Raw genomic sequence first — 24,984 nt, 5'->3', positions numbered from 1 at the left:
GTTTTGTCTTAGATTAGCTCTGCAGTCAAGTGTAAGGCCCCAGAGAAGCCTTAGCTAGCCACAATTCTGGATTTAGACTTATTTAGATTTAGAATGCCAGTTGCCTGAGTCACAAGCAGTGTTTGGCCTTATAAAGTATTGCTGTTGTGTTAACCCTCCCTCCCCCCACCCAAAGCAGTTAGTTTTACTGCATAAGCTTATTCCATATGTCCTCTTACTTATTCAAATTTAATTCAAGTCTTTCTGGTTTTTCCTTCTGTTCATCTCCCTGGCACCATCATGGTCTAAGCTACCATAGCTGGATAACAGAAGCAGCTTATCCCTGACATTCTAGCTGATTTCCCCACAGCCCCTCAGGGCTCCCTCTAATCCAGTCCCCACACTGCATCCAGACTGATGGTTATGAAAATATAATTCTGATCATATCAGCCTCTTGTGTAAATTCTTTTAGTGGCTTCCCATTGCTCCTAAGGTACAGACAGAACTCCTCGGCATGGGCTCTCCAGCTCTGTCTTGCTCCCTACCCCATTTCCCAGAGTCCCACTGGCTTTCTTTTAATCTCTCCTCTCTTTGCTTTCTCCCACTGTCCAGCCTTTGCACAGGCTGGTCCCTCCCCTGGGGTCCCCTTCCTTTCTCTTTGTACCTAGTTAATGCCTCTCCTCTTCCCCTTCCAGAATTCACCCCAAGTATCCCTTCTCGGAGCACCCTTCCCTGACCTCCCTGGCTTTCCAGGTCCTCCTGTCTCTTCTATGTGTTGTCACATGACCTAGTGATGAATTTTGTATTTGTTTGTAAGATTATCTAATTACTAGCAGTATCTTTCATTAGACTAGAAGCTCCAATGAGGACCAGAAAAGTATTTGTTTTTCTGATCACCATTTCATTCCCAAAGCCAAGAACAGTGATTGTCACTTAACAAAATGTGTGGAATAAGTGAATAACAGAATAATGAATTGGAGAAAATAAATACATTTGCTTTCCTTAACCCGAGGTTTATTCTTTAGATGGTTCTTATTCCCTCCCTCCCTCCCTCCCTCCCTCCCTCCTTCCTCCTTCCTTCCTTCCTCCTCCCTCCCTTCCCCCCTCCCTCCCTCCCTTCTTCCTCCCCCCTTCCCCCTTCTTTTCTCTCCTCCTCCCCATCCTTCCCCACTACCACCACCACCATTACCGTCATCATTATCATTATAATAATTTCTCTATGTGTTTTGTTTTCTGAGATCTTTCAACGAAGGCCCTTGGACTTCAGAAGTTTGTCTTAAATGAGATTTAACTTAACCCTACATGTGAAGTAGGAAGTATGCCTACTTTGAAAGTCTGAGTTGACCATGATAAGTGTGTTATTTGGTCACAGAGCAGTAAAGGAATTCTCTAATTCTTCCTTCGCTGGCTGCTTTGACATGTCTATTTCTCTCGACCCAGGGAACTAGAGTGGATGGGAATTGAACATTTGCCAATTAATTAGCGATTTAAATCTCCTGTGAAAATGGCCATAAACATCAACTCAAGCCGACCTAACTGAATTTTCAGACGCCACGTAAACATCAATGGTGTTTTCTTTTTCTGTGGTGATGTCTAAGGAATTGTGGTCAAGACTTAAGATCATTTAAGACCTCCCCCATAGAGTTCTTCTTCAAAGACTGGGTCTAGTTACCTAAGCTATTCTTAAATTATCTCCAGGTTTCCAATTCCAGTCCTCATCAGTCTTTTGATCCAGTGTGCAATTACTGGCATTGAAGATGGTGGAATTGTAAAGGAAACATCTTTCCTTTAAAAGTCAAGAAGATTGTGTTTCACACTCACATGGGAGTGATTTTAATGTTTTGGTTCCTAATAATTCTTTGGCACAGCATTTCAAATGCTACTGGCACCCCAAGATGACTCACAGTGGAGAGACTCACAGTGTCTCTGTCAGTGGCTTCGCCCAGCTCTTGAAACCTCAGAGCAAAACAGCCCACCCGCCAGCCCACCTCCCCTACGAGGCTGGGACCCTCTGCCTCTGTCTGTTAACGTGGTAAAAGATTCAGCTCGAGCGAAAGCAAGAAGACGTAATTAAACTGTCCGCTGAAAGGAAGTAGTCAGCTACTCCCTTAATTTTCTTGACATTTTAATATGATTAACTGGAATTGAGCCAACCTGGAATGGTTTAAAATGTCAGGAAATGCCCTTTTATGGACTGTACGTGCGCCCATGTGCCTGTGTGCGCGCGTGCGTGTGAATGCATGTGACATAGGTTATAAAAGAGCATACTCTGGGGCTGAACATGTTACGGGGCTCAGGAAAGTGAACTTATTGTTCTGACGACTAATTCCTGAGCACTTTTCCTCTTTATTCTATCTCCCTCTTCTGCATGTATGGAAACATGGGTAACCACAGGGAAAAGTCGCCCCATAAGCCTTGGACAAGAGCCTCGTGCTATTGTATCGATTCACATTTTAAGGAGCATTATTAGTGAAGTTCTTCTTTCGAGTGTTCAGTCCATATGATATCTTAAGCTCTGTCTGGCTGCAAAGACAATATGACTTCCTTACATTACTAGCTCAACAATTTTTTGAGCACCTGCTATGCACATGCATCGTATTGGGTGCTACTAATTATAACTTGGGTAAAATTACAGCTTTACTTCAAAAATGCGATTGGCCTCCTTTTCTGTCTGCCCCTTGTGTCCTGATTGCTCCTGTCAGTAGTTTCTAGGCTCCTGACTCTCTGCTAAGGAGAAGCTTTTGTGTCTTATATGACAAAGGGAATAATAAAAATGAATTAATAAGTAATTATTTGGGGATGATTGTGTTCACTGTACTACGTGCCTCATGTGCATCATCTCACTTAACCCTCGGAGGAGCCCCGTGCGGTAGTGACTTGTTATCTCCCTTTGCAAACGAAGCAGCTGAGGTAGAGAGTTCAGGCTCATTGGCCCAGGTAACAGCTGAGGCTGAATGAGCTGAAGAGCTGCGAGTGACGCCCACAGTGCTTGGCGATGCAGCGAACTCGCGCAAAAGTTGATGCGACACACGGAAGAAATGGCCCCTGTCACTTTTAAGGACAAGAAACCAAGGCATCTTAAAAAGTCACAGGTTCATTTTGCCAATTCTAGAAATAGTGATGTGAACCCCCCTTTTTCATTAATCTTCACCCAAGGATGTTTTCTCATTGGTTTTTAGAGAGAGTAGAAGGGACAGAGGGAGGGGTAGAAAGATAGGGAGAGAAGGACTGGAAGCTATAGTAATAATTTCAATAAGCTCTTTATTGAAAATGATAGCTTCTATAAGCTCCAAGATGATAAAGAATTGCTTTGTTAGAGAATTCTTAGAAAGTTTACAATTTTAAAATTGGATTAGTGAAAACAAAATGTGTCATCTGGACCCATTTTTTTCCTGACACTTTGTTCCATGATTTATACTCTTCATATTTCTTATGTCTGGTAAAGGTGTTTCATTGGGAATGTTGTGGTTCATGATTTGGAGACTTTTTCTCCTTATGAAATTTGAAGGTGGCAGAGTTTACACTACAGTTTTAATTTACCTTTAAAAAAAGTAAAGAATTCCAATACAAATTTTTCCTTAAAAAAAAAATCATGGCTAAATAGAATTAGGTAGATGAATATCAGTGTGCCCAATTTCATTATTTAAATGGTTACAAACATGCTTTGGTTTAGACAGGATATCATGACCTTCGTAAGTTTTTCTTGTTAATTCATTCTCTATTAATATTCGATTAGCTTATTCTATAGTAATATTGTGTTAAGAATTTTATATTTGAAAACTATTTCCTTATTTAATTTTTTAAAAGTTTTCAATAATTGTTTTAATACATAAAACTAATAACTTTAGTAATCATTCTTAATTATTTTAGCTTTTTCCTATGTATTATATATTTATACTTACTATATATACTTACATTTATACTTGCCAGGTTTGTACTCCAGCTGTTAGAATTTCAATATATAAAGCACTTAATAGGAATTGTCCCTCCAGGTTGCATCTACAATGCTTATGTATATTTTCAGGTGAACATTCAGGTATCAGCTCAGAATCTGATTATGTCTTGTTCTAGTTACTGCCATTACTGTAGATATGATGGTAATCTGTTGCATCACACAATCGCTGAGCAGGCATGAGTTCAAGGCTGCCACGTGGCGAAAAAGTTGGCACGCAGCTCTTTCACTTGCCAAGGCCAAGGCCAGAGATGAAACCAAAGAGCAAATTTTGGATAAACATAGAGGCCAAGGCCCAAAGTCGGTGTACCACATTCGTATCGTTTTTAGCAGCTGCATTTTATGATTGTACCAGCATTTACTTAACCAATATCCCAGAGAAAAGTGTCTGAAACACGTGTTCCCAAATGATAACAAGCTTATCTCTGGGTTGTGAAGTTGCAGATAATTTTTTTCTCATTGCTTACCCATATTTTCCACTTTTTTTCTACAATAAACATGTATTGCTTGAATAATGAGGGAAAAACAAGTCTAAACATCTACAACTTAGAATAAATAACAACAAAAAAGAGACAAATGTACAAAAACAATATCACACTAAGAACAAAAATATCTAGAGGTGTGCCAGTCAATCCCTTTTGGTAGGACATTGCCAGGACTTAGAAGGTTCAGGAAGTTTTTCCTAAGATGGATCCTCAATTCCTCTTGTTGTTAGTTAAGCCCTTTCATCAAAGGAGACAGAGCAGCTGCTAATCCCCATTGAAACCTGCCTCCAGGTCGGTATTATACTTCCTTCCCTCCATCTTCTCATTTTTAGGCTGAATAAACTTTCCTTTTGGTGCCTATTTACCACACCCTTATTCTGAACAATTATAGAATTAAGCCTGAGGGAATGAGTCCCTCCTTCAGGACGTGCTCCAGTTGTCTTACTGCTTTGAACCACACTGGCAGAAGAACTACAGAGGGTTGGGGTGGGTGAAATGGCTGAAGGGGGCCCAGAGGTACAAACTTCCAGTTATAAAATAAGTAAGTCGTGCGGATGTGATAACATACAGTATGGGGCCTGTAGTCAATAATAGTGTGGTGCATATTTGAAAGTTGCCTAGAGAGTAAATCTTAAGTTCTCATCACAAGCAAAAAAACCTGTGACTGTATGGTGAAGGATGGTAGGTGGACTTATCGTGGTGATCATTTTGCAGTGTGTACAAATATTGAATTGTTACGTTGTACAAGTGAGCCTAATATAATATTATATCTCAGTTATACCTCAAAACAATAAAAAAGCTTGTCCTGGCTGGTGTGGCTCAGTTGGTTGAAGGTTGACCCATGTACCAAGAGGTCACTGGTTCCATTCCCTGTCAGGGCACGTGCCTGGGCTGTGGGCTAGGTCCCCAGTAGGGGGCGTGCAGGAGGCAGCCAATCGATGGTTCTCTCTCACTGATGTTTCTCTCTTGCCCATGCTCTAAAATCAGTAAAAACATTAAGAAATAAAAATAAAAAAGCTTGTTGAAGTTAATCCTTGAAGTGCCAATTGGTAGAGGAATTCTAGAACCTAGAAAATAAATAGAGCCAGAATGGTCATTCTAGGAGCTCAAAGATAGAAAAATCATTGAAAAACAACCCCTTAAACCAAACAAACCTTCACACACACACACACACATACACACACGCACTTTCCATAGTTCCCACCAGAAATTTCAGGAAAAGCCATTTCCAAGTTGTATTGGGCGGCTGACTGGAGGGAGCCCAGCCTTTGCTTGGGCTGGGAACAGATAGAGAGCTAGAGCCTAGAGGTAGTGTAGCTTCCCAGTTAGGGCAGTTTCTTATTCACTGATCCAGGCAATGCAGGTTCGAAGTCTGGCCATGTCTGTATAATTCTAAAAACTAAACAAAACAAAGCAAAATGGAAAAAGGAAGTTCACAAAGAGAAACGAGCAACTCCCTGTTTTCCAGTCTTGTTCCCAGTGAGTGTGGACCTAGTGCTGAGCATGCAGTTGGGCTTCAGTAAAGAACTGTTGATATGACGCCTGATCCATCCCACCAGGCAGCTGCCTGCAAGGGCGCCTTTGCGATGACTTCCCTTAAATACACACAGCCTTTGAGCAACTCAATGATATTTCCTGCATTTACTTAGAATTTTCCTCTTTTTCGAGCCCCTATGAATTCAGATGAAAGTTGGGACAATAGGTAGGCGGCTGACCACCAACAAATGGACAAAGTAATGAAGTGAACACCTAAAAGAACAGTTAGTTGGATCAGTTACTCACCCTGTAACTGCGAAAGCATAGGATTATGACTGTAAATGATATTATACTATTTCTGAAGGTGTTATGGAATGGCTGCAGATTGAAATCAAGGTTATAACTTTATTTGATGCAGTAAATTATTCTAATTGGGAGAATCCAAAGTGCAAATAATATGCCAAAGATTCCAGTGAACTTGCTTGGCATACATGCTCAGTGACTTTAGACCAAGATCCTTTCCTTCTCCAAAATGAGAATTAGAATTAGAGACCTCTGGGCACACTTTAAAAGAACCCCCAAACCTTCATTCCAGTTCTTTGGTTCATTGTTGTTTTCTTTGATGTACAGGGGAAGTATAAAGTGTATTGATTTAAAGCTGCAATTTAATAGAACTAAGCCAGCTGTTCAATCTTGGAAAATATCATATCCCAAATATTCTCCTTTTCTTTAAGTTTTAGACTTGGTGCAGAAGCATACAGGGGTGGGAAGGAAGATGAGGCTCCTCCAAGTCATCGAAATTCGATTACCCTCTTGCTCAGAACATCCTGGCCAAATGAATGCAGCAGGTTGTCATTGGCCAATGGTTTTGATCTCAAGATGGGCTATGCCCAAAGATGGAGCCATGCCATCAAGGGCTGTAATCCAAAGACACAGTGGGATTGGGTCCAAGAACTAAGCTCCTGGTGCCCCTTGAGCTAGCTTTGAGATGGCTCTGTTGTGACTGCTGTTGTCTAGGGCTCTTAGCTTATTAACGCAACTGACATCACCAGGGTTGAACAGAGCAGAGTGTCTGTTCCTTTGCCAAGAGTAAGGTGGTTGCTATGGCAGGGGTAGTCCAAGGAGGGGCTCCTGGGCCCAGTTTCTGCATACTCTTCTGAGGCAAAGCTGATTAGAGTCGACAAACCATCGTCCTCTAGTAATAAGACACACATTTTCTTCCAGTAAGTGTGACAATTGCAGAATCCATGTTTCATAAATGCTCAAAGGGGATCTCACACACACAAGAAAGTAAAGTTACAACTAATAGCCCTCTTGGGGGAAAACTGTATTTTCAATGGCCACGCTCACATGGCCTTGCACTTAATCTGCAACACTGTTGTCGGAACTGGGCTAGAAGCCAGTTCTCAAAATAGCATAAATGGGAAATATTTAGGCAAGCCTTGTGATATACACTAGGTGTGTTTGGTTATTGTAACACATTTCCCTTTTGTGCTTTCAAAGTATGGGTGATGGATTATGGGGTTTGAGATTACTGTAATAAATGTCACTTCCCTTATATGACATACCTGGACTAGAGGTCACAGGAACCTGAACTCACTTAGCAAAAGCAGGGTACATGTGCGTTTTTTGGGAGTGTGCTCAAAAATAGCAACAGCTTCAGGTGGAGTGGATCACATCAACATATTTGCTTCATCTGTAAAATGAGGAGGGTTGATTGCTGAAGTTATTTAGGCTCTAACATTGCATGATGGAAATAAATTTTCAACCAGTTAATTTCAGATTGTCCGTAAGACGGCAAATAATTGTCAGTGCTTTGGGTATCAACCATTTGACCTGAGGATTAAATGAGTTAATGTATGGAAATTCTGGCACTTAGGACATGCTCAGGAGGTACTAGAGGCTGTGCGTTTTGTTTTCATTGGTGTGTTTGAGATCTTTAAAATCAACACTACAGAGCGTGTGCTCTCTCCTCTGTCCCCTGTACCTCACACACAGCCTCATAGAAAGTACACATTTCTTCCAATAATGTTGCCACTGTGAATATCTCTAAATTTTGTCTCTAAAATGAAGACAATTGCTAATAGAATTAAAAGAATTAAGATGGCATACATTAGATACTTGGTAAACAAAAGGGAGCTATTCGAATATACCAAAAAAATTTGGGTTAGGCTCTTGCTGGTGTAGATGCCCTCATATTGAAGTATCTTTAATATTCATCTGTTTTAAAGTATAGGTCTATTATCAGTCAGGTATGGTGAAGCTAGCAGATGAGGAGATGATGCCATTGAAAAGATAGTTTGTCAGTCACAGTTCCAAAGAGGAGGGGCATCCCATGCCTTGTGGGGCCACATGGAGAAGTACCAGGGTCACTCAGGAGACAGAAGGAATGATGGATGGGTAAGAGCCTTTATTGTGCTTTTTGTGGGAAGAAATGGTTAAGGCTGGGTAAGCAGGGTAGGCAGGTTTAAGATTGGCTAGTTGAATACTTTCAGCAGGCTCTGGGTGTAGGGACTGTCCCAGGTTGCCTGGTACCTAGCCCTAGAGTGATTAGGGCACGGGATAGTAGCTTAACCTGATAAAGCAGGTAGTTGGTAGCTATGGGCTCTGCTTTGGCTGGTTAGTTACATTTGAATAGCCTTCTTTTGTTTACAAATTATCTCATGTACATCTTCTCAATTTGTTTAATTCTATCAGGAATGTCTTCATTTTAGAGACAAAATTTGGAGATATTTGGAGATATTGAATGAAAGGCATGCTCTTAGCAGAGTTATTTGCTATCCTTGGGAATTAGCTAGCCCCGCCAAGGCTCCAGATGCCAGAGTGTTAATAATATAGAAAATAAGAAAATACAGTTAATACACCATTTTATATTTTTAACATTTTTAGTTTTGTTGTTTGTTACCTAAAGAAGGCCTAGGGAGTTTGAATGAGGATATTAATAGATTTTAGCTGGGGTGGAAGGCATCTCTCTGCCTGGTCCCCTGGGCTGATTTTGAGCTCCCTGTGAGTAAAAGGGGTGCATCTGATGGAACTCCCCTTACCTGCCCATAAGAGATGCTTATGGGTAGGTCCACGTCAAAGCCGCGGTGTGGAGTTGGAGAGGGAACCACCCTTCCCATCTCCTCTTCTGGCCTCTTCATATGAGTTGGCCCTGATCAGCTTCAAGAGTAATTAGAGGATTTGGAGCACTTCGAAGTGGTCCCTGGGGCACAGCTGGGCTTTGGTGTTCCCAGGATGGGCAATGGAAGTAATGGAACATTTTCCAGTGGCTCTGCAGGCAGGCGTGAAGAAGTGGGAGCCAGAGCAGAATGAGAACAAGATGGACACTTTCTTTGGGCATTCCTAAGAACAACCTGGAGGTCCACCCTATAGCCCTGAACCAGTAGGCATTTAGGGCAAACTATAGAAGATGGCATTATTTTATTTCAGAACCTCATTGAATAGTTAACCAATATTCATCGATCCCTTTTTCCCAATTATACAAGAAAATTCATCGTACTTATTTTATAGCCATTTCTAGCACTTGTCCTAATGTGTCAAACAGAGTGACCACCCTCCTCTTTTACCAAGCCTGGTGCTGTAGTCTAGGTCCGCTGGGAAGCAGAGGCCAAGATGGTATTAGAAGTGCAAGGGAAAGGAGAAAGCAGACGGCAGGAAGAGCCATCAGACTGTCGCGGGCCGGCGCCTGTGGAAGGAGGGAGGAAGGCAGGCCTCGGTCGGAGGGGCATCAGACGCAGCACAGTTCTAAGCAAGGTTCAGCTCAGCTGATGGGGCGCCCTGGCGTCCCGTCTTGCTGGAAGCGGGCTGCCTTTATTTCCCGCAATGCTCAGTCATAGCCTGGAAGCCGCACAGCGGAAGTACAGTGGATCCCAAGGGGCGGCAGCTGGGCCATCAGTCAATTATGCTCCCAGCAGCCGGAGATCTGTGTGGTGCATGTTCATTGCTGCCACCTCTGGGATCAAAATAATTTTGACTGTTTCCCAAATCCACTTTAGCTTGAAGAGTTGAGGACTGGCTACCATTGGGAATAGTAAGTGAATGTTCCCCGGGGTTTGCAGGCAGTCCTGGATGAGGCATCCTGAAAGGAGATAATATTGCATTAGTAGAGTTCCAGCAGGGTCAGCGAGGGTGACCGAGCAGGTTTTTCAGGGGACCCGAGATCCAGCCCCCGGGTTGCTCATTCTGGGCAGGGTTGCCTTTTCCAGAAAGGCCTTTTTTTTTCCCCACTAGCACAGATGTTAGCACTGGGGGCTGCTTTTCTATGCATTTGCTGAAAGTTCAATCACATGTATTATAGAACCACTTTTGGAAAGAGGGGCATCTAGCTCTAGCTCCATCTACCTCATGGAGACCTATAAAAAACTCTTCCACAAGATCAAAGACCTGGGCACATCTACGCAAGAGCTGGCAGCCTCCACCCACTTCTTTCTTAATCTCTCCTGGCTGGTGCAACTTCTCCCCCCCAACCCCCACTCCAGTGTCCCTCCCCTGTGGGTCCCATCCAGGGCTGCCCCAATGTGCTGACCTCTCTGTACCAAGGCTCTGCTGTGTCCCACACACACTACCTTGCCGGCTGGTTCTCCTAAGAAAAATGTTAGACCAAAGAGCTTCACCAGGGGGTTAAAGACTGACAACACCTCCTGAGGGAATAGCAATAGGTAATATTTATCCAAGTTATTCTGCGTTAGGTGCTCTGCCAAGTGACTTCATTTCATCTTCATAACAGCGATGAAAGGGTAATATCATCCCTGTTTTTTCAGGAGGAAACCAAAGCTAGCGGGATTAAATAACTCTGCGAGAGTCACATCGTTAGCAAGCGGCCGAGCCAGCTTCTGAACCCGCGTGTTCTCCCTGCAGACTCCCTGTTCTTAGCCCCCACGCAAGGCTGCTTCAGCCCCAGAACCTTCCGACACCGCCTTCTCGGTAGAAAGAAAACGTCTGTTAAACGCGAGAAGTTTTGTTCAATGCTCCTCACATTATGGCACATGAGTCAGTGTTTTTCAAAATAGTTCAAACATTTCCCAACTGATTTCATTGATTGTCAGCAGTATTTCAAAAAATTAAGATACAAATAAAAAAGAATACAGGAGGCCAGGAAATACCAGAGGGCATTGCGTACACAGAAGGTAAGTGTTGTTCCAGGAAACTTCTGCTTCAGTTTTATATGTGTGCTCATATTTGTGTGTTGTATGGCTAGTGTATATGCATGTGCATATATGTATTTGTGTGTGTGAGTACTGAGTTCTGTAAAACTGCACAATGTGCTGTTAACTGCGGGGTCAAGGTCAAATGAGTCTGTTTCACAGTTGGGTGCTGGATTAATCTGCTTCCTCATTTATCTGGCCCTAGAGGAGCAGAGAGCTTAGTAGATCGCTATGCTGGCCTGAGCTCACCCCAGCCCTCCGCCTGGGGCTCCTGGCCTGACTCTCAGGGAAGCAGAGGCCCTATAGGCAGAGATGTGCTCCCAGGAAACTTGTTCCCTACCCACTGGCTATAGCGCACCCTGAAGGCAGGGTAGCAACCTGGGCCAGATTAACCTGCCCTTACTGCTGGGAAGCTCCAAATTCACAGGGTACAAAAAGAGTGAAATAACTACTTCAAAAAGTGTGTAATTTAAATATTAGTGACATTCACATGTTGACAGCATGTGAGTCCTTTTTCAGTAAATAGGAACAACTGAGTTAGACCCTAGTTAGCAAGAAGAATTAGTTAAGTTAGAGCGTGGGACAACATTGTCACTAGAACCCATCTGTGAGCCCTATCATGAATTACAAAGTGTATTTGAGGACACACAAGGGTGCAATTCATGCTCTTTGTCTGCAGCATCAGAATTCTTAGTTATTCTTACCTGTTCATAAGATAGGTAAGACCAGGGCTGCTATGATCAGTCATTGGCCAATAATCATGAGGGCTAACATTGTTTACTTACTAAATGAAGACATTTTTGTTCTTGCTGTGTGACTCAGTTGACTGAGCGTTGTCCCATGCATCAAGAGGTAGCCAGTTCAATTCCCAGTCAGGGCACATGCCCAGATTGCAGGCTCATCCCCAGTAGGGGGTGTGTAGGAGGCAGCTGACCGATGTTTCTCTCTCTCTATCTCCCTCTCCCTTCCTCTCTCTCTCTCAAAATCAATAAAAGCATACTTTAAAATAATAAATGAAGACATTCTTGTAAGCTCTTTGACATAGAATGATATATATAATCCTCATAACAATCCTGTAAGTTCGGTTTTATTATTATTCCCATTTTGCATATGGGAATTTGAGGCCGAGAGGTTAAATTACTTGTCACGGCCGTGTATCTAATAAGAGCCTACAGAAAGCTCTGTTGATTGCTGTGATAGGCTGACCGCAGAAATGGCCCCGGCTCTTCCTCATCTGTATCTACATCCCTTTCAGTGTGACTGCCACTCCTTGTATTAAGGCTTGAAGTCTATTTCCACAACCTTTGACTTAGGGCCGGCCTTGTGACTCTCACTGACCATTAGATATGGTGGAAGTGGCTGTGTGTGGTGCCTAGGTCTCGAGAACACTTGTGTGCTTCTGCTTTCTCTTTTGAGCCCCTGATTCCACAATGGGAACAAGCCTGGGCTAGTCTGCTGAGGGGTGAGAGGCCACATGGAGCTGAGACAAGACATCCTAGCTGAAGCCATTCTAGACCAGCCAGCCCCTTGCCAACTCAATCTACCTACTGCAGACCCATGAGCAAGCCCAGCTAGGACTGGTTGTCCCTGGCTCAGCTTAGCAGAACTGTCCAGCCAACCCATAGATTATTACAAAGTAATAAATTGTTATTAACCACTGACAGGGTGATTTTTTATTATGCAGCATTATTGTGGCAACAGATAGCAGAGCTGTCTATCCACAGTCATTTCTTTTCTTTTCTTTGAAAGCAAAATCTGCTTCCCACAGCAGAGGTTGAAATGGCATATGTTTACTTTTCAAACTTGTTTGCAGGTAGGATGATCCTGTTCTGGCAGATGTACAAGGAAGCCAAGTTGGTGGGAGTGGTGAGGGGCGGGAAGTGGTTCTGAGAAACATGTTCCTTTCTGAAAAGAAAGAACCTAGAAATGAGACAGGAGCCGTTCCCTTTCCTTCCTATCTGCTTTGAACACTATCATTAAAAGTAGATACTTGAGCAACAGCAGCCACCTTGTGACCACGAGGCAGCAAGCCTGTAAACAGCAATCTAACACAATGGAAAGGACAGAAAGCTGAAAAGAGCCTGGGTTTCTGATCACATCATTCAGTTGTGGAATCAACCCTGGAACTGTTTCACCTTCTGACTTCTTTACTGTTTAAGCTTTCGTGCGTTGGTTGTTCTAAGTGACTCAGTGCAGAAACCAGAGTCCAGTTCTTGGCAGTCTAGTTTATAACCACTGCGCTACACTCATGGAACATTGAGTGCTATTAAGATAATAGAACTCTGAACTTGAGAGTCCCGAGTGAGTATAGACTGTGATCATTGACAAGGCTTATTGTTGCCAAACGCTGGAGTAGAGTCTAGCTCTTGGCCTGGCCTGGCCTGGAGTGGTCCTTGTGAGGATCCTTAGTCTCCTAACAGCACCATGGGGATCAGAGCATGAGTTTTCATGGGGGAGGTCAGAAGGATCCCAAAACTTGTCTGAAGACTCAGAAACAGCAGTGTGGAGGGAGGAACCAAAAACTCCACCCAGTACCCCTGTCCTGCTCTTAGTGCTGGGTCCAATCTCCAATGACAACAAAAACTGTTCTAAATTTGTTTTAAAACTAAAAATTCCTTCATATTGTCTTGATTCATTAAAAATACATATTTTGTAGTGTTTGTTTTATCACAAAATTATTTCATCATTAATAAAATACCTTGATCACACAGATGTAATTAAGAAAAACAGGCTTTGTCTATAGAGAAGAGCCCATATTTGACTTCACACTGGATCCCATGTTTACTGGTTATACCATCTCTTTAAAGACAAGTTCAGGGACATTTCTGCCCCTGCATTCTGTCTGGTTTTCTCACTACTCCTTATCTCCCCAAGTGGTCATATTCATTTGTCCCTTCTTGTTTCCCTGATGTCTAATTCCTATTGAGTCTCTGCTGGTAGCAGTGGGTCTCCTAGCCACTACCTTTTCATGTATCATAGCTTCTGGTCTGCCTCACACATGCCTGTCTAATTCCCATTGTCTGCACGGGTCACCAGTCAAACCCTGTCTTTGGCCACCCGCAACCCAAGGATTTCCACCAATGTACTCACTTATCCCTCTGCTTGTTACATAACTAGAGAAAACCTTGGGTAAATCGATCTGTTTTTATCCTTAAAAATATAGTCCCTCCATTCCTTTCCTTCTCACACTTGACCCCACAACATGCAAAAAATTCCAGCATGAAAGTTGGAGGTAGAGAGAATGAGAGGACATACAGATGAACACACGTTTTTGGAAAGTGCTAAGCACCCTGTGTTTATCATTTAGCAGGGCAAAGGACTTAGAGAGAGCTGCCATGCACAAAGATATCAGCACTTAAGGTTAAAAACTGAACCCCTTCCCCAAGGCATTGCACCTGCCTGACAAACTTTTTTTTGTGTGTGTTTTTTTAAAGTAGGCAAGACCTCCCAGGTCCAGAAAGAAATCTGTACCTTATGGTTGGAAGACCTTTCAGGAGCACAGCTTGTGTGGGCATTTTGAAGGAATGGCTCCTCTTTTTCTAGGTTACCTGCAAAATGCTAACTGGACTCTTGCAGAGATAGAAATGGCCAATTTAGAGTCATCAGCCTGGAGTTTTACCAAAAAAGAAATAAAAGAGAGAGGGAAACACAAAACTGCTGACCACTGGCTCCTCCAAGGCTGCACACAATGATATATTGACCCAATTTCAACATTGTAATTGCCCTGTCAACCACAGGGCATTTTCCCTTGCAGTAAGACACTCTACCATCAGGGCCATCTGGGGGGCCTGCAGAGGACATCCATGTGGCAAGTAAGGGAGAAACATACCAGACTCTGTCCAATCTGCTAGATACCAACTTCTGTTTCAAAATGGAAGAAGCTGTGTAGATGTGGGCTCTTGCCAGAGGAAGGCCAGCTTGTTGTCTTCCATGAAAACCTGAAGGATGGAGCCTGACTTTGGTGAATACCAACTAACCTCAGCTCTGCAGATTGAGAAACCCTATGATTAGCTCACCCAGTGATCTAGCGTTCAGAGATGGGCTTACTGTAGAAAGACCTGCAACTGAAGGAAGCCAAATTCTGATGAGAGTGTCTCTAGGATGGAACCATTGAACAGCTCAAGGCAAAGACCACCTGTTACTCCTCACTCCATTTTAGGCGTGATCTTGCCCATGGAACCAGAAAATGTCTGTTCCTTTTTCTCTGTTTCTTAGGCTGGCCCATACTTTCCTTACGTTAGCATATTAAATCAGATCGCACCATCTACTTTAGCCGGCCTCAGGGCCACTCTGCTCATTCAGGTGGCCATATTTCTGTCCTGATTGATTGTGTATTGATTTCAAAGTTTAAAATGTTAGAGACACTTTCATTGTATTTCCAAGTTCTTAGGGGACACTGTCTTACTATCAAGTGCTATCAGTAGCTCTTTCAGCCATCCCTCTGCGTGGAGGTCAACACATGGGCCCCATTGTCTCCCAGATGCCCCCCCCAGCCCTATTATTTTGATTCTGTGTGCTTCTGTTTTATTCTTGTTTTTTACCCAAAGTCTCTGTTGCTTTATGGAAAGACCAGTGTCCTTAATATTTCCACCTCTGTTAGAGGTTCTCTGCACCCACACAAAGCTAGAAAACTTCAAGTAACTCTGCTAATTGGACCCGCTGGCATTTCACCTGTATTCTCACTGCTGCTCAACTGTCATTTTATTCAGCTCAGTGCTTCTCCATAGCATTTTCCTCTGAACAATTTCCATTCTCTCCATTTTCTTCCAGCCCGCAAGCTAACTTCTCTGCCCTTGTCGCTCAATGAAATATTAAAGGTTTCTGAATATAAGTTTTCAAGTCCATCCTAAAATTTGCATCATCTTCTGCTCTTTATTCTCAGAGAAAGAAATATCCTTTCCCCTTTCAAATGCTAGTCTCATATCTGTCCTTGACCCTGTATTTTCCCAATCTTTCCAAGATTTTGTTGTATTTCTCTTTCTCTCTCTCTCTCAAGTTCCCAATTACTCCTTCATTGTGGGCTCCTTGTCTTATAAACAAATGCAGGCCTCCCCTATCTAAAAACATCTTTTTAAATCTTAACCCTCTACTCTCTTGAGTTAACATCTTATCTCCCTACCCTATCATTTACCCCCAATATTTTAAAGTGGAGGCGAATTGCCTGCCTCCGTTTCCTCACTGCTGCTCTCTCCCTGATCCCTTTCAGCCTGGCTGTCATCGCCATGAGAGCTGTGAGGACAGGACATTGTGGACACCGACTCATTCACAGGGTCTCCAGGAGCCGGGCTGACTCAACAGCACGTAACACACTCCCTCCCCGTTGCGGTGCCAAAACTGCTCTCAGGAAAGGAGGAAGGGAAGAAAACAGGGAGAGACGCTTGATGTTGTGGTTAGAGGAGAATCCGTTAGAGTCGCAAATTTTATTTTAAAAACAGGGTTTTGAGGAGAAATGCAAGACAAAGGAATCCACCACATTGCAGCGAGCTAGAGATACAGCTAATGAGCTCATAGAGTTGGTCACCATCAACACAGAACTGGCATGTACATTATAATTTAGGAGAGTAAAATTCCATTTACTACAACAAACGTATTCTAGCAAAAATTGCTTTTATAATAAATATAAAGTGTCCAAATGTAACTTTACCACAGCTATATAAAAGAAGATTCGTGGCAATTATAGCTTAATAGTCAAGGTTTACATTCCATGGGAGATACGATAAAACTTTTGTGGTTAGAAGCAGAAAAATCACAGGAGAGCTTCTTGCCTTTTTCAATAAACAATTCCATTTTATGATGACAAGATACAGAGTATGTATAGATTTAACTTAAACAGGAACTTCCCCCCACCTGGATAATACTTCTTATTCTTTGTCTTATAGTAACTGGCATGTATAATTTCCTGTCTTCTTTATTTTTACAACCAAAGATGATTTTAATCCAGAACCTCGATATCTTTAAAACACTTTTGTCAACAGTCTCTTTCTGTCCAAATTGTTCTTTTTTTATTAGTTCCTACTTATCTTATTAAAAAGCTCAGGCCTTCCAACTCCTAAAAATACCAAAATGTCTTATTTCAACCGTGCTCCCTCTTCAGTTAGCGTCTTATACTTGTGTTTTTTATTCTTAAAATCTTGATGGTAAAGGCTACACTGCCTTTTCTACCCCCAAGTTTCTTAACCATTGTGATCCATGACACACAATTGATAATGATTTTGAATGAGACTCAATCAATGTTTTAGAGGCTTATAAATTTTTATTTTCATAGAATTCACTTTAATCAGCACCAACTATAAGCAGATGCTTTGTATATTGTTGTCTTGTTCAGTAATCATAACCGCACTGAAGTAGGTACCATTTCCCCCCCCATTTAATAGCTGAGGAAAAGATATTCAAGAACACTGCAGAACCTGGTCAAAGTCACCCATCTAGTTAAGTGTGGAGTTTGGATTCAGCCTGTAACAGTCAGGATTCTTAGTTACAAGCCATAGAAACTAAGGCTGGCTGATTTCAGCAGAGAACAGATTGGCCATGTGGTTAGATCGCTCGCAGACCCCAGGCAAGATACAGATTTTGGGATGTGTAGCTAGGAGTGGTGCTCTTTCAGCCAGAGGCGAATGGGTGAGGAAACATCTGGCAGCTCTGGACATTGTGGCTTTAATTGCTGACACTGCCACATGGACGCCAGATGCCCTCATCACCACCAATCTCATCACTACCCCAGGAGCTTAATATCTGCACCTCTTGCTACCACCAGGGAGAATTTCTTGCCATCTCCTGATAGCAGGTAGATATGGCTGGCTGGCAGAACACAGGTAATGGGCTTGCGCTCTTAAATTAAGGAAGTTGGATTCATGTATTAGATGGTCAAAAAGGAAAACAAATTCCATTATCGGAACTCAAATGTGTCTGACCTCAGTTCAATTCCACTGTGTCTGACTTCAATTCTTTCCTACGTACAATGAAACATTTTGGAAGTTACTAATGACCCCAAATTTAATGACTTTCTCTCTCATGTTTTTTATTAACAGCTATAAAGATTTGACACTTTTGAGTATATCTTTTTCCTTCTTTTCTTCATTTGTTTTTTCTTTCCTAAAAAGAAATCAATGTATTGTTTTTGCTAAACAAAAAAGTAGAAAAGAAATAATAAAGAGAAGAGCAAAATTCAATGAAATAGAAGATAGGCAAAAAATAGAGAAAATCAATAGAAACAAAAGTTGGTTCTTTAAAGTATTAATACAATTAATAAACACACAGGTAAACTGATAAAGAAAAAAAAAAAAAGAGCAACACAAATTGGGTGACATCTGTACAGACCCTACAGACATTAGGAGGATAATAATGGAGATATTATAAATAATTTTATGATGATACACTTAACAATGTAGAGCAGTGGAAAATTTTTTTTGAAAAAGACAACTTTTTGAAATTATCAAAAGTAAAAAAAGAAAATGTGAATATTTCTGTATTTGATAAAGAATTCTAATCCATGATTAGAAATCTCTCCACAAAGGAAGTTCCAGACCCCGAGTGGCTTCACTTGTGAATACTACCAAACATTTAAGTAAGAAATAATATGCATGAAATATATCTAACTGCAATTATGCCTGCCTACAGAACCCCAAGGAGATTCTAATGGGTAGGACAAAGCATAGAGGAAGTTGATAGTTTGTGTATTTCTGCCAGCAATTTGCCAAGCTGGTGAACAGCTTAAGAGCATCATCTAAGATTTCATGCCTGGTGCAGAGGACCTGCCTAAATGGAGGCAAGTGGATTAAATGGTTTGTTCCAGTCCCTTCTAGCCCTTGATGTCTAGTCTTTCACAGAACAATATATAATAGATGTCACATGTAAAAGTGAAATATTTGTTTATCAGTAGCTATTTTTAATACATGCACATATATAGACATACACACACATTTCAGATGTGAGTTTACGCTAAATGTATTTCATGTAAATATAGACATTTATCTCCTTAAAGGTTTCCTTATATAGTCTGCGCTGACGTTCATTCAATCACCATTGTAGCTGTTTTCCAAACTCCCAATTTTCCAGTAGTGCACCATTTATAATCAAATACAGTGAAACTGGTGTATCGCGTCAAATCTAAATAGAAAACGACAAAACAAGCACATGAGAGTGGCCATCAAGTAATTCCCTGAACAGTTGAGATCATCTGGGGCGAATCCTGCGAATGCTCGGATTTTCCATGTCAGCTTTTCCTGCGTTTCCTCCAGGACCACATCCTCAAATGTGTTTTAAAATATTCTAATCTTACAGGTTTTGTTTAAAAATCCTACTTTATAAAAACTGTCCTTTTGGAGGGATCTTAATAAAAGCCAAATATATATTCGGAGAACCTGCTTGCGATAAGATAAACTAAAGACCATGTTTGCAATGTCTCACTGAACGTTCACATTCATTTTACACCCGGACAAAATTTTAGGCAAAAAATGTGGGTAGCATCCTTGGTCCTAGCCTGAGCCTAAGCTAGATTCTTGATGTAAATCCTCCTAAGGGCACATTTGCAGAAGTCTGTGCACAGGGGATGGAGATGTTTTCTTGGAAAGAAGTTATCCAAAGGAGAAAACGAGGCTGGACAAGCGTGTCCCAGGAGGAAGCCTTGTCCTTTAAGGGGTGGCAGCGCTCAGCCAGTTCCTCCGTGACAGCATGTCTAAGTCCAGGGGACAGAGAAGACGGGGAGTCAGAACTCTGGGGGACACTGGGACAAAGCCACATTGTGTGGCAAGGGCAGTGTTCCCATCTCAGCACCCCAGAAACTCTGCCACTTCCAAACCCTCGATGTATCAGCACTGGTGGGAGCGGAGGTACCCAGCAGGGGTGGGGCAGTGCCATGTGGGAGCCAAGTCTGAGAAGCACATGGGGTGGTGCCTAGGGAGGCGACAGTGGCAGCCAAGCTCAGTGGACACGTGTGTCAGCACATTTGGCGCGGGAGACGGCGGCCAGATGCCCGCACATAACTCACCAGGTTTGCAGGGATGGCAGAGTGGCTGAAGGAGGAAAGAGTGTAAACATTTATTTGAAAAATGTCCACAATGTATAATATGTTTGGGAAAGTCTATTTGGAACAAGGAAGGAGAGAAGATAATTAATCATTTTGGAAGAAGTTTATCAGATATTTTGCAATTTCCATACTATTTACCCTTTTCTGAAAAAATACTTGTTGAAAGCATTCATTCTCAAATAAGGCGCAACTTGAATCTATTTATGTCATTTTTATTAATTGCATCACAAATAGTTTATTAAGTATTTTCAAGGAGAACATTGAGCCTGACAAGTCAAATACTTGACTTTCAATTTCATGATAAGTAAAAACAGATTTTACTCGCCACGTCACTATTAAAAACATCTAAAATGATTCCGAGTTTTAAAGAAACAAGTCTCACGGTCATGACAGATTCTCAGACCATGGGACCGGGAGTATTCTACTGGGGGTGAGGAGGGGTGGCATAACTTATGACAAAAGTATGAGGGAAAATAAAAATGGGGGGGCACTTTGCAAAGGTGGAGGAGCGACGGAGACGAGGGTGGCCTATGAGAGCACGCGCCATTTGATGACTGACGGGAAAGGCTCGCATTGGCTTGTATGATGCCAATTGTATTTTTCTCTTGCCCATTTTTCACCTACCCAACAGGCTGTGTGTATATATAATATATAATGATATAAATTATATGTCACCAAATGTTTATATAATCACGAAATTGGTTTATTACATAAAATTATATGTTATATAATTACAAATCACAATTATTATATATCATCACTAAATTTGATAATATTAATACATATCATTGTGTATGTTACATGTATAATTTATAAAATCATGAAATTTGTCAAGTTAACTTTTTGGTAAATTGCAGTGGAATGCAGCAGTTACCATACTCAGGCCAATAGTATTTTCTTAATGGTCAAGTAGCATTGTCGCCTGCTCAGGCGTCCCTGTTTCTCCCAGTTCAGATACTTGCGTGAGCTATTGCCAGTATATAATGCCGTTGGCCTTGCATGATTGATACCCCTCAGAACTGTTTAGTTTTTATGTAATTTATTCCCTCTGGTGAGCAGAGACTGTATGCTGGCTGGGGAGTGACAGGCCTGGCTTCACCCGCTCTCTGCACAGCCGCCTGGGGGCCCTGGCACACCCTGCGCCTTCTTTTTCTCACTTCCAGACGGTGTGCCTGGAATGAGTGTTTTCTGTGTGCCTTTCAGGGGCAGCACAGTGTGGTGGCAGATGACGGATCAGGACCCAGGACTCCTAACTGCTGTCTCTTGCTCGCCCAGTGTGCTGTTAACAAGTAAGTGTGGACTCAGTCCTGTCATCTGTTGAATGGGGATAATCACACCCGCTCTGCTTGTTCCGTGGGTTGTCACCGGGATTACGTGAGATCGCGCTGCAAAGTGACGTACTTTGCAAATATCGGCTGGTGGTGGTGCCGCATAGCTCTGAAGTTACGTTTCAAAGGACCGAGCTGAACAACTTTCCCAGAGTCTTCCTTTATCGAGTTCCTTCCCATTCTTTTAGGTGAATGTTGCAGTGTTAACATGATCTATTAATATGTCTACAGCATACTTAATAATAATATTTAATGCGGTGCTATTCATTCTACAAACTCATCAGCGTGCCATAGTGTTCAGTGTCATCTCCAGGAGTCAGAAATGTCCTTTATCGGTTGCTGTGTGGTTTACAAAAAGGGTAAAGCAAAATATGTTTCCTTCAGTTAAAAAAATGGCAGAGCTTTAGTATGCTCTTCTGTTGTAGGAACTACGTAAATAAATAACTAAACAAATAAATAATAAAACACCACTTTCAGAGTAGATTAGGGGTCACCCGTTACCCTTGGACTGTGAGTAGGGAGAGGTGAGACTGACTTAGGAAATTAAATTAAAAAATAAATAATGGCAGCCCCTGATCCTGTCATCATTTCTCACCAAACCCAATAAGGCTTTGAAAGGAGCACTCTGTGGAATTTATTTAAGTCATGGGGAAACAACATGCAATTTAAATATCTGCACATAAAAATGTTGGGGTGGGTGGGTGGGTCAGGAGACGTCAGAGAGCACTGGGCTCACCACCTTGATCCCCAGACCTTTCCCCATTAAACACGGTTATATGTAATCAACCCTGATGGTGACATGGCTATGACTGGAAGTTCCAGGAGCTACCTATTTGGGGAGATTTTTCTTACGGATGTGTCAAACCGAGCTTGTCAGTATTTTTCAAAATTTATTCAGCTAGCAGAAGAAATTATATTGCATTTGAGTTAGACCATTTGTTTAGAGACCATCAAGTTAAAAGATCTTTTTCAAGTAAAAGGACATGACCAAGAGGGGTGAAAGGATTTCCTGGACCACCCCAGTGATGAAGACCAGAGTAGAAAACTGAAATGCTAGATCCTGCTGGTTGTTTTACTCTTTTGCAAAAATGTTTATTCAGCTCCTATATTATGGAAGGCACTTTACAAACTCTGTACTAATACAAAACTAAAAATAAGGGTCCTCAGGAAGCTTCCAATACAGACAGGTACAGAAGTAAACTCTCTGAGGCCGAGTGAGTCGAGTTCACTGTCGGTGACCAACAGTCTGCCCTGGAGCCTGTAAAGAAGAAAGACCGCTGGCCAGCAAGGCTTCATGCAGGACGAGGCATTTGAGAAGAGCCTAGAAAGAGGCTGGAATGGTGAAAGCCAAAGAGCGGTGGATGGGAGTCGATTAAAAGTGTAGAGGTGTGAATACTGTGTGTCTTTCCAGTTTGGCCAGAGAATGGTGGGCTAGCGAGGGATGAAGCTGAAAAGCATGTCGAGGTTTGTTGTAGATGGAGTTGTCCCAGGCTGGGGTGTGTGTGTACTTTAGTTAGTGGCCAACAAGGGGACGACTGGAGGCTTCTTCGCAGGATTGAAATGACTGCAGGATTGGGGAGACTGGGAACTGCGTGAGCCGGTTGGAGTCTGCTGAGCAGAGACCATGGCCCAATGAGGTGGGGCATTGGCAACAGGAACCAAACTGAAAAATTACTGTGCAGATAAAATCAGCAGGACATGGCGATCTCGTTGGATGAACTGGTGGAGAAAGAAGATGTGGGTTTAGGCATCAAAGATCATGAGTTGCAAGAGAACTGGGATGCGTAGAAGGAGTATAAGGATGAGTTTTTGAATGCCCTTGGGAAATGCTGCAGCAAGAGCACAGGGGAGTCGGATCGCAGGCATTTGTGTTGCGTAGGCTTTTCCAGTGAGATTCAGCTGCTCTTGGAGGGCAGTGGAGAGCCTGGGGATCCCCCAGTCAGGAATCTTATGGTTAAGATAGTCTAGACGGGCATTGTTGATATAAGTGACTTGAAGTTTGGGCTAGATAAGGGTAGATATGAAATCAGATATAGAGCCGGCTGGGGCGATGGAAAGGATTAGTGCGGATTTAGGCCTTGCTGCTGGTGCAGTGACTGGAATTGTGGGGCTGTCAGTGGTGACTAAAAAGAAAGTCCCAAGAAAAATATCCAGGAAAGTTTGTGGAAGGCATGTATGTATTTCGTGTGTGTTTTGGGAGTGGTGGTGGGGGCGGGGTGGTGGTTTACAGAAAAAGGGAATGAAATTGATGTATGTATATTGCCTCACATTTTTACTGCTGCCTCCTTAATTCTTTATGAATTGAGCCAACTTGGAGCTTACTCTTTTTTATATAATCCATGTGTTTTCTCATGTCTTTGAATTATGCTGGATGTAGCGTCTTTTTCTTTTTCTTTGTTAATCCTGTTCCTGCGGAAACATCTACTGCAACGTCTTCTGCCAACTTATATTTTTCTTAAAGGAATCTCTGCTGTCTCTGCCAAGGTAAATCTAAATATCTCAGACCTGGCCCGAAATTTCCAAAACAAAGTTCATTCCTCTGGCTGAAACAGCAGAGAAGGGCAAGGAAAACAAGGTAGAGAGCTTGGGGTGGGAGGGCAGAGGGAGAGGGCGAGCAAACAGACGTGGAGCCGTCGTGGAGGCCGTGACTGATGACTAAAGCATCTGAAAATCACATGAGACCCAAGGTTGCTTGGTTTTTCTTTGGTTGGGTGGGTGAGATTTTTTTTCCTTGCTCAGATGGTCTCCAGAGGCAAAGACATGGAGTTAAGGCAGGATTTTGTCTTAACTTCATTTAGCTTTGGCTCTCCGGTCGCTGCGTTGGGCGAGAACCTTGTCTAACATCCATGTGTGTGCTCGGTGGACATAGACAAAGAGAGAGACCTTCAAGTTTCCAAATCCCTTTGAAAGGGTGTCACACCCGCTGTAGCCATCTCCCCTCTACCTTTTCAATTTTCCGGTCAGCAGCGGTGGGAGGAAGTCAGAGAAAAGCCCAAGATGCTTCTTTTGGCTAATAAACTGGCATATAGTGGAAAGTTTATCTCACTTTGTTCAACTTCTAAGCCCTACCCCATTGGAAATCTTTGGGGAAGGTTTCACGGTGGAAGGGGAATTAGGAGGACTCTCTGGTCCTACCCTCTGTCCCCCACGCTTGGGCCTGGTCCAGCCAGGAAGGTGCAGCTGAGTGTTTGCAGCCGACATGAAAGTCATTCCTCCAGGGGTGCTGAGCGGGGTGCCGCTGGGGGAGCTGGCTGGGTGCAGCTCTCATCCCTGGGTGATCCACCGAGTGGAAGCACAGAGGCAAGTTAGGGAGAGAAGTGGTTTCTGACTGGGGAGACCTTGGCAGGAGGAAAAGTCAAAGTCTGGGCCTCGGAACCTCCGGGTTTCAGCTTATACTCTGGCTTTAACAACTAAAAGTTTAGCTTTGAAAGCAAAGAACATTAATTCCATTTTTTCTTTGTAACATTCTCTTGCATTTTGCGGGGGGGGGAGGGATGAAACGGAGGAACAAATAACTCCTAAAACATGCAGTAGCACCATTACTTAAGCCTCATTGTTTAAATTCTTGAGGTCAATTTTCCCCTTAGTGAAT

Source organism: Miniopterus natalensis, chromosome 3, assembly GCF_054644295.1.
Source record: "Miniopterus natalensis isolate mMinNat1 chromosome 3, mMinNat1.hap1, whole genome shotgun sequence".
NCBI classification, from domain to species: Eukaryota; Metazoa; Chordata; class Mammalia; order Chiroptera; family Miniopteridae; genus Miniopterus; species Miniopterus natalensis.
The sequence above is the reverse complement of the archived record's forward strand: the minus strand, read 5'-3'. Positions refer to the sequence as shown.